This window comes from Adiantum capillus-veneris, chromosome 25 (genome assembly GCF_014529385.1).
Source record: "Adiantum capillus-veneris isolate H3 chromosome 25, ASM1452938v2, whole genome shotgun sequence".
Lineage (NCBI taxonomy): Eukaryota > Viridiplantae > Streptophyta > Polypodiopsida > Polypodiales > Pteridaceae > Adiantum > Adiantum capillus-veneris.
The window spans coordinates 47,237,360-47,248,201 of NC_140955.1; positions in this window are offsets into that span (position 1 = coordinate 47,237,360).

Genomic DNA, 10,842 nt, shown 5'->3' on the forward strand with positions numbered 1-10,842 from the left:
AGAATTCTCTGTGGTTCTTTATGCTTCTTTCCTTGAGTGATGATACCGAACACTGCCAAAGAACTCTGATACCAATGTAATGTGCAATAGAAGTGAATGATGGTGTATGCTCAGGATGAGTGATCAATGCATACCTCAAGTTTCCTTTTATTTAAGGGGAGAGAGAGCTCCCCTTTACTTCATAAGAGATTGTGCAATAGACTAAACAAGAGAGAATGGAAAACTGTGAGAGAAAGTGCGGAGTGATAGAGAGAGAGAGAGAAGATCAACACCAGATGGGGTCCCAAACCCCCCTCCAAGGGCCCCCCTCTCTAGCAATAGAGAGGTATTTGCTTTGGATTTCACAAAGGTACAATGGCTCTAGATACTGAGATGCTTGACGATGACGACGACGACGATGAAGCTTGCAGTAGATGCGGAGACCGCGAGGCTAATGGGCCGAAATCTGAAAATGCTATGGGTACTGTTGGGGATTTTTGAAGGCGGCGAGGCTTAGGGCTGATCTGCTATTGTCGTTGCCGACGATGGCTGAAAACTGACAACACTGGCTGTTCTGAGGGCTGAAAACTGAAAACGCTGTTGGTCTGTTGCGGTGACGGGGTGCTGACGGCGATGAGGCTGAAAATGCTGATCAAGGCTGAAGTGGATGCTGGCGTTTTGGTGGCTGATAACGCTGATGCAAAGACTGAGAAAACGCTGGTGTGCTGGCACATCAGGTGCTTGGTACTTCTAATCCTCACAATTTGGAAGTCTCAAGGTCGTTTAATAATAAGAATGCCCTGCTAGAGGTGGTTCACATGCAATTAGGAAATGGGTTCATATGCGGTGAAAATGCTTATGCTTGGTGCTAGGTATTGATGCTAAATGCTTATGAGTTGTGCAATCAGAGGGTATGCAACTACTCTAAGTGCCTGGACATGTACGTCCTACGTACAGGCTTACAAAGGTGCCATAACTCTTCCTAGGCTGACCTAAACCCTAGAAGTAGGAGTTACAGCTTGTCCACATGCACATAGGTTTAGGTGTGCACATGACACTGGGGTCCACACCACCCCCACGGGGTTGCGTCTCAGAATGCAAGGAATTTCGATACCATGCACTCTCAGCATTTCAGGACGCCCTTTGTAGCCACCTTCAAGTCCGCTATAGGTAGAGTCACCTCTACTTTGCTGCCTATCAAAACGTTGTGCAAAATGGATTTCCATGTGACATCGCCTCATGAGCATTGCGTTTCAAAGCGTATTGATGAGCCCTTCCTTGTGGCTTCCATCTCAAAATGCCGGCCTAAAGGCTCCAAAACGGCAGCCAAAAAAAAAACTAGGAAACGTGAGGCCCTACCCCAAATATAATGTTCTGCTCTTGTGTTTTAAATCGCCGATCCTAGTCGCCACTTCGCCTTCTATAATTCCTCTTCTCCGTGACGATCTCCTCCCTCCTTGCGATCACTGAGCCGAGCGCTCTGATATCATGTCAAAGTCAACGATGCAGAAGTGTAGAGCAATGGGAAGGATACACGAGCAACCCTATGTGTCCATGGACAAGCTACAACATGATCAGGGTTCAGTCAATCCGGTCAGTCTAGATTTAGAAGTGATCTGGCACTTTTGTGAGTCTGTTCGTAGACCGTGTATATCCAGACACTTAGAGTAGATGCATATCCTCCGGTTGCACACAGCATGATCATAAGCATTCCCATCAGAATCCATCAGAATCCTTCAGGGGAATTTTCCAGTGCATTTAGCCTATTTACCCTATTTTTGACATTTTTCACTTATTATTTTTAAGTGACTTTTGTTGGAAAGTAGGTAGGGCAAATTGAGTAAGTTTGTATATAAGCAAACCTAGACTAGCACTAATTGGCAGAAGAGGCAGCAAGAGCACACGCTCAACAAACACCTTTTCAGCAGAACCCCCCAAGAGACCTAGCGTTTTTGCACCAAATCAGCCTTGGCGTTTTGTGCACAGCAGATCAGCCGCGGCGTTACCACAACACAGCAAATCAGCCTAGCGTTTTGCATTTGCAGAACAACCGGCGACAGTAGGACCTTTTTCAGCCCTAGGGTTTTTGGTTTGTAGCACATCCTCAGCGTTTTTGCAGATCATCGCGACGGAACATCAAGAACCACCAGCGTTTTCATTTTTCAGCCTTTAGCACTCGCAGAACAAGTCCCGAACCTCGCAGATCTCACCTTCCAGCAGCAGTTTCTCGCCACACGGTGGGATCCATCGAAGTTTGCAGATTCAGCCCGGAAAATGCAGGTTTCAGCATCTGCGTTTTCAGCGCATCGTCAGCGCATCGTCGTCATCGACATCGTCCCCGACATAGAGTCAGCATTCAGCAGATAGAAGATTTGCAGATTTCAGCCCTTAGAGTTTCTAGATTTCAGCCTATCTCGTCGTCGTCCTCATCATCGTTGACATCGTCGGCAAGTTCAAGCATTGTAGAGATTTGTGCAATCATAAGTAGACCGCTCCCATAGAGAGTGGGGCCTTCAGAGGAGGGTTTTACGTCTCTGGTGTCGTATTCTCTTCTCTATCTCTCAATCTCATGCTCCTTCATTCACAGTGTTCATCACTTTGTTTGTGTCCATTGCACTCTCTCACTATAGGAACGGAAGGCTCTCCCTTCTGTAAGTAAAAGGAACCATTGAGCACAGTTCGGAGCACTCATCTTGAGCAAAGTTCAAACCTTCATTCCACTGCACCTAACATTGGTATCAGAGCTTTGGCAGTGTTCTGTATCACTCAAGGAAAGAACCACAAGAACCACCATATTTTTTTTTTGCTTGTTGCGGTCGCATAGACTCAAGTTCGCTTGGGCGTGTCAATTTCTAGTCGTGTTTTTGAAGAGTGACAGGAAACCCAAGAAAGAAGGGCTTGTCCAGCCTCCCCTTGTGCCTCTTTTCACTCATTGAGAGCGGACCGTGCACTTAGCGGCCAGCCAATCGACGTGAGGTGGGAAAAAGCAACCTTGGTGTGAGCGCAAGGCCGCCAAGGGGTGCGCCCGCAGAAAAGAGAAAAACTCGGGTGAAGAGAAGATCCTTCTCAAACACAGATTGCAAGTGAGAGAAAACCCTCAAGACCCTCAAGAACCCAAGACCCAAGACCCAAGAACCCAAGTTCCTCGTGAACTTAAGAACCCAAGACCACAAGAACCCACAAGAACTGTCACGTGACACATCCAACCCTATGTGTCCGTGGACAAGCTACAGCACGACAAGGGTTTAGTCAGTCTAGTCAGTCTAGATTTAGAAGTGATCTGGCACTTTTGTGAGTCTATTCGTAGACCGTACATGCCCAGTCACTTAGCATAGATGCATATCCTTTGGTTGCACACAACATGATCATCAGTATTCCCGTCAGAATCCATCAGATTCCATCAAGGGATTTTTCCAGTGCATTTTTCCTATTTTTCCTATTTTCCCTATTTTTGACATTTTTCACTTATTAATTTAAGTGACTTTCCAACAAAAGTAGGTAGGGCAATTTTGCTAAGTTTGTATATAAGCAAACCCAAGTTAGCACTAAATGGCAGAAGAGGCAGCCGGAGCTCCCCGCTCAACAGGCATCTTCTCAGCAAGAACCCCGCAGTACCCCCAACCTTGGCGTTTTCCATCCTCTATAACTAGCGTTTTGGTCATCGCCCAGATCTTCCCCTAGCCCTGGTGTTTTCAGCCCTGCTATCATCGCCAGCAGACCCACAAGTCCAGCGTTTTCACTAACGCTAACAGCCAGCCAGCGTTTTTCATTTTCAGCCCTGGTTTGCAGCAGATGGTTCAGCGTTTTCAGCATTTACTACAGCAACAGATTCAGCCCTAGAGACTTGCAGAGTATCGTCATTTTCAGCCTTCAAAACGCAGCCAAAAACAGCAGTTTTCAGCCACCCCGAATTAGTCCCAGATTTCAGCCATAGCGTTTTTGGACAGCAGTAGAAAGATTGCAGATTTTAGCCCTTAGGCCGACTTCGTCATCACCGTCGTCGTCGTCGACATAGCCTAGACTTGCATGAGTCACATGCATTCAGTTTGTACCGGTTTGTACAATCATAAGTAGACTACTCTCGCCGACGAGAGTGGAGCCTTCGGAGGAGGGTTTTACAACGTCTCTGGTGTCGTATCTCTCTTCTATCTCTCTATCTCTCAGTATCATACACTTGCACGCACAGTGTCCATTCACTTTGTTTGTGATCATCACATTCTCTCATTAAGAACGGAAGGTTCTCCCTTCCATAAGAACAAAAGGAACCTTGAGCACAGTTCGGAGCACTCATCTTTAGCAAAGCGCAAACATTCATTCCGCTACACCTAACATTGGTATCAGAGCTTTGGCAGTGTTCTGTATCACTCAAGGAAAGAACCACAAGAATTTTATTTTTTGCTTGTTGCGGTTGCACGAACCCAAGTTCGCTTGGGCATTTCGATTCCTAATCGTGTTTTTGAAGAGTGATAGGAATCCCAGGAAAGGTCTTGTCTAGCCTCCCTTTTCACTCATTGAGAGCTAGTGTGAGCGCAAGGCCGCCAAGGGGTGTGCCCGCGGAAAGGAGTAGAACTCGGGTGAAGAGAAGATCCTTCTCAAACTCGGTTTGCAAGCGAAAGAAAACCTCAAGAACCCAAGTTCCTCGTGAACTTAAGAACCCAAGACCACAAGAACCCACAAGAATCCACGACTTTAGAATGGTCATCACTCGAAGCGGAATGGATACTTTGCTTGGAGGTGATGAGCATGAGAGAAGCAAAGAAGAATTTTCCCCACCAGGAGGTTTTTCTGACCCTCCCCCTTTCCCATCTACGACAAGGATTGCACTAACTCCTATGGAGGAGTTGAAGCAGTTGTTTAAGGAAAGACAGTTAGAACGTGAAGAAAGAAAAGCAGAAAGAAAGGCCTACGAAGAACGAAGGGCAGCCATAGATCGTGAATACGAAGAAGGAATGGCAGCCATAGAGCGTCAGTACGACTTGGAAGAAAAAGAAAGTCAAGCCAAATTTGATCGCGAGAACAAAGCAAGACAAGCAGAATTTGATCGCGAGAACAAAGCAAGAATGCAAGAGATGTTGCGACTCTTTTCTCAAGTGCAGGCACAGATGCAAGAGATTCAGGAAAAGGAGACTCTCTCAGTCTCTTCTTCTCCAAAGCATGATACACAGGATTTGCATGATGATAAGCATGATGATTTGAATGACAATGATTTGCATGATGATTTAAATGACAATGCTACGCATGCTGATTTGGATGACAATGACAAGCATGATGATTTGCATGATCAAGATGTGATTTCTCACGAGCATGATGAGTTCAGAGTTACCCGGAACGCGGAACGGGAACGGCGACGGGCCTCCCTGCGGAACGGGGGAACGGGAATGGGCCCGGAACGGGAACGGCGCGGAACGGCAGGCTAGAAAAACACCCAAATATTTTTTTTTTTAGCGTATGTGTTTGAATACAAGTAGTATTAGAGTGCTTTGACTCTAATATCCACAAAATTGAAAAAACACGATTCGAAGACCATTTAACCTTATTATGACTTGATTGGGATGTGAGGCGCCCAGAGTACAATGCCAGATGAACAACAATGAGCAAACACAATGCCCATAGTACATACACAATGCTCTCAAATAATTGCAAGAGTAGTAGTCAGAGATAACACTTTGGAATTAATTATGGCTAACATAGTAACAAGCCTCAAGGGCCGCCAGCGGCCAAGGTGCTACAAAAAAACCAAAGGGGGGCAAAGTTCAAACCAGACCTCAGTGACCACAATACCAAAAGATTGAAGGTGACAAATACCATAAAGATGCTAGTAGCTACAAATGGCAAAGAGGGCAAGGCTCAAGCAGCCATACAAAAAGGTGGATAAATGGCAAAGACTCAAGACTCAAGAGCCACTAGCCTGAGAGGCCTCCCAATCCGTAGTAGCCGGCTGTAAATCATGCACATCCTCCCATTCCTCATCATCGAGGTCTAGGTCCGGCTCGATCTCAGCCACAGATGAAGTACCTGGTGTTGGTGGATGTGCATCTCCACCCGCCTGAGAAGCCTCTTGCTCCATCTCCCACTGTGTAAAAGGATCTGTCTATTTGTCTGTACTCTTGCAAAGCATTTTCAAATTTGCGCTGACAAAGACAAGATCATTAGCCTTCTCCACTCCAAGCCGATTTCTCTTCTTGGAAGCAATGTGGCTAAAGGTACTCCACAATTGCTCCAAGCATGAGGTACTAACTGACTGGCTGAGAATACGGATCGCCAATCTCTGAAGCTCAGGGCCATCATAGCCATAGTCCTCCCACCAAAGCACTGAACCTATTTTCCTGCGATCAATCTGAGCATCTGGACTGCCAAATGACCCCCGCATCTCTCTGTACTGTCTCAGCTGATCTCTGACAATGCGTCGCCCATCTCTGTCTAGAACCATCTTGTTTAAGATCTCTGTAAATTGGTTCATGACTTCCCTATCTGTCTCTTGCCCTGCACCTTGGAACTCTGGATCCACCATGTACGCTGCCCCGTGTAAAGGAGAGGCATATGAATTCCACCTCGAGCTGCAAAGCGCATGGATCTCCTCATATCGCTCTGCGTTCGGCTCAAGCTGTGCAAGCTGCTCAATCATGCGGTCCATTGCCTCATAAATCTTGCCAATGCAAGGATCCATGCCATCCAGAACTCGAAGCAAATGAACCACCGGTTTTACCTGTGCATCTAGACTCTTGAGCTTCTTCCAGAACTCAAGATCCTCTACCTTATCCTTGCACAAAATCCCTGCAACTGTCTTTGCATAGGGGGAGGTGGTGAACTCATCACTGATGAAGACCTGTCGGACCGCATTTTGACATTCAGACAGCCTGCGTACAAGAAGAAAGTTGAATGCTAAGCGGGTATCTGAATACTTTAGAAGCACTTTGCCGCCCGACCTCTTGAGGTACTCACTCCGAACCAAGTTGTGATTTTTGATGAAAGTAACCATCTTCACTGCATCAGCAATGACTGGAGCAATCCAGTCTAGCTTGCCGATGTCTTTTAGAAGGTTGTTCAAGCAGTGTGCCATGCAAAAGCACACTGTTACATGCGGATAGTGGCCCTCTATGATAGCTGCTGCTGCCCTGTTTGATGCCTCCCCATCTGTGACAAAGGCCACCACGTGTTGCTCACCGATGGTTTCTATGGCCGCTGTCCACTCTGCAGAGAGGACATCAGCGGACTTGCCACTCTCAGTGGCATCATGAGAGTGCACAAAGTACATCTCTCCACTGGAGTATGCCACGAGACCATGGATAGATCTCTTCCTTGTATCGCTCCACCCGTCAGCAATGAGGGAAACGCCATGTTTTGCCCAAAGACGCTGAATGTTGAGGGTTGCTTGCTCCACGATAGCCTTCTCTCGATCGAGCAAGGTGGTTCGGAGAGCCTCTGAAGATGGCGGCACATAGCCGGTGCCATACTCTCCTATCCGTTGCACCATGACTTTCCAATACTCCGACCTATTTCGATCAAACATAGAAGAGGTTAGTATCAAAAAAGTGGAAACGACGATAACGGAAGAAATGAGAGAGAAGATTGATGAATCATAAAACAATGAATATACCTCGCTGCGACAAATGGGATATGGTCGTGATAGAAGAATCGGGCCACGGCCGCATCCACCTCTTCCTTCTTCTTTGGGTCCCAAGAGGTGGCAAGGGTCTTTTGGCGACGAATTGGACCTTTTGAAGATGCACCAACACCTACACCGGGTAGAGAGGAAGAAGGGAAAATGAGGGTCTTTGGATCAATACCTTTGCGTGCCGGCTTGGCTTTATGGTTGAATTGCCGATCCTTTTCCTCGAGCTCCTTCCTCTTCTCGATGGTTACGTTGGCACAAAATTTCACCTTATGTCCCGGCACTCGAAGAAAGTGTGCCCTCACTTTGTCATGCCCCCCTTTCCGCGTGTAAGAGCATAGCTTGCATCCCCATGCACGAGAACCTCCCGCCACCGACAAGGTGCCCTCCGAGGTCACTTCATCCCACCACGACCATTCCTTCGCCTTTTGAGTGTTGCCCGCATGAACGGAGGGGGTTGAACGAGAAGAAGAGGCCATGGTTGATGGATTATCCGTGAAAGAGAGAGCTTGATCTTGAACTTTGAGAGAGAGAGAGGGATTGAGAGAGAGAGGCTTGCCGCTTGATTCCGTGAGAGCTTGAGCCTTGAGCCTTGAAAGTTGAGGGTTAGAACTTAGAAGTTAGCCCAAGAGAGAGAGAGGTTGAGAGCTTGAGCCTTGAGGCATGCCGCGACGCCACACTATGGCTTGAGAGTTGAGAGTAAGCTAGGGAGAATGAGCTTGGCTTGAGAGTTGAGAGCAAGGCTCAAGCAAGGGAGAATGGGCCTTGAGGCTTGATGAGTGTGTGAAGAATGGGGGAGGAGGGGGGCATTATATACTTTTTTCACTGCTGAAAATGGCCGTTGGCTGCCCAAGAGTCATTTTTTTAAATTTCAAAAACTGCCGTTGGGGCCGTTCCGGCCGTTCCGGCCCGTTCCAGTCCGTTATGGTGGTCCCATTCCGGTGACAGCTTTCAGCCGGAACGCCGTTCCGTTCCGACGCGTTCCAGAAACCTTCAGCCGGCCGGAACGCCGTTCCAAGGCCCTGAAATGCCGTTCCCCGGTAACTCTGGATGAGTTGCATGAAGATGATGTGATTGTTCACAAGAATGATGTGTTAGTGGATGCTTTTTCTAGCGAAGCTAACCTCATAGATTCGATCAATCACGAAGAACCGATCTTGGCTTTCGAGTCGAGGTCCAAAGAACCCCCACAGGACGATTCGATTATTCAGGAAAGAACCGATCTTGGCTCTCGAGCCTAGGTCCAAAGAACCCTCACAGGAACTATTATGTGTTCGCATGATTGATACGCACGCATTATTCGAATGTTTCATTCGTGATCGTTTCTTGTATTTTAGTCAACATCTTTATGTGATCCCTTTTCCTAGGCATGGCATATTGTATGTTGAGCATGTTTCTTTCATGGATGAGCACGAATGTATGCAGATTTTTCATGAAAAGCTGAAAAGTATGCATTCAAGGAAGTCATATTCCATGCTTCTCCCTTGGCATGACACATTTGTAGAAAGAGCACATGAAAGTATCAGCACCAAGCATGCACATTTTCATTGTGAATTGCAACAGTTGATTGCTCTAGATCATAAGAGAAAGATTCGATCTCATTGTTTGCGTGTATGTGGTGAACGGTTTACACTCCGTCTCTTTGTTCATCTACATTGCATGCACAGTCTTTGAGGAAGACAAGATTTTTTCCACTCACTTTACATGGAATAGGTATGTTCATGGTTTTGTGTTGGAAATGGTTTCAGGTATTTTCAGCCATGGAGATTCTTGAAGAAGAAGGAAGCATGACTCTCAACAAAGTTGGAGCATTGAAGGAGCCACAGAAGACTTTGTGTCGCTTTCGGCGCGGCCCAAAGAAGCAAGTGTTGCAGACCTTTATGAAGTTCAAGTACCGCACGACCCACACATGAGAGTGGGCCGGCGAAGAGTCCCTTCCAGGATTCCGGATGCTATTGGTGATCTCCCTTGACGCCATACAGTTCGGTACCAGTACCTCACTTTGAAAAGGAGGGGATGTCATGTGACACATCCAACCCTATGCGTCTGTGGACAAGCTACAACACGACAAGGGTTCAGTCAGTCCAGTCACTCTAGATTTAGAGGTGATCTGGCACTTTTGTGAGTCTGTTCGCAGACCGTGCATGTCCAGACACTTAGAGTAGATGCATATCCTTCGGTTGCACGCATCATGATTATAAGCATTCCCATCAGAATCCATCAGAATCCTTTAGGGGAATTTTCCAGTGCATTTAGCCTATTTTCCCTATTTTTGACATTTCTCACTTATTAATTTAAGTGACTTTTCAACAAAAGTAGGTAGGGCAATTTTGCTAAGTTTGTATATAAGCAAACCCAAGTTAGCACTAAATGGCAGAAGAGGCAGCAGGAGCTCCCCGCTCAACAGGCATCTTCTCAGCAAGAACCCCGCAGTACCCCCAACCTTGGCGTTTTCCATCCTCTACAGCTAGTGTTTTGGTCATCGCCCAGATCTTTCCCTAGCCCTGGCGTTTTCAGCCCTGCTATCATCGCCACAGCAGACCCACAAGTCCAGCGTTTTCACTAACGCTAACAGCCAGCCAGCGTTTTTCATTTTCAGCCCTGGTTTGCAGCAGATGGTTTAGCGTTTTTTAGCATTTAATATAGCAGCAGATTCAGCCCTAGAGACTTGCAGAGTATCGTCATTTTCAGCCTTCAAAACGCAGCCAAAAACAGCAGTTTTCAGCCACCCCGAATCAGTCCCAGATTTCAGCCATAGTATTTTTGGACAGCAGTAGAAAGATTGCAGATTTCAGCCCTTAGGTTGACTTCGTCATCACCGTCATCGTCATCGACATAGCCTAGACTTGCATGAGTCACATGCATTCAGTTTGTACCGGTTTGTGCAATCATAAGTAGACCACTCTCGCTGACGAGAGTGGGGCCTTCGGAGGAGGGTTTTACGTCTCTTGTGTCGTATCTCTCTTCTCTCTCTCTATCTCTCAGTCTCATACACTTGCACGCACAGTGTCCATTCACTTTGTTTGTGATCATCGCATTCGCTAATTAAGAACGGAAGGTTCTCCCTTTCATAAGAACAAAAGGAACCTTGAGCACAGTTCGGAGCACTCATCTTGAGCAAAGCGCAAACATTCATTCCGCTGCACATAACAACTATCCACGACTTCAGAATGGTCATCACTCAAAGCGGAATGGATACTTCGCTTAGAGGTGATGAGCATGAGAGAGGCGAAGAAGAATTTTCCTCACCA